The following is a 339-nucleotide window of genomic DNA, read 5'->3' as shown; positions in this document are numbered from 1 at the left end:
CTTGCCGGGAGTTATATCTCCTCACTGACCACAAAGCCCCCTGGGGAAATGTAGCTCTTCTTCTCCTCCGGACAGGCACCCGAACTTGAGCATCAGCAGTCAAACCCCCAGTGCATTACATGATGTTATGATGTATACTGATAACTAAAAATCATAAAACCATAACATAGAGTTAATATTCTTGAGAGCTGCAGATATGATGTTTTGGATTGAGGATGAAAATAGTGCTCATAACATGGATGTTTTAATTACTACTTACAATAAGTCAAGGACTATGTTCTCAGCAAATATGCAGATGACACCAAACTGTGCAGTGTGTTTGACACACCTGAGGGGATG

This window comes from Meleagris gallopavo, chromosome Z (assembly GCF_000146605.3).
Source record: "Meleagris gallopavo isolate NT-WF06-2002-E0010 breed Aviagen turkey brand Nicholas breeding stock chromosome Z, Turkey_5.1, whole genome shotgun sequence".
NCBI lineage: Eukaryota > Metazoa > Chordata > Aves > Galliformes > Phasianidae > Meleagris > Meleagris gallopavo.
This window is presented reverse-complemented; position numbering follows the sequence as displayed.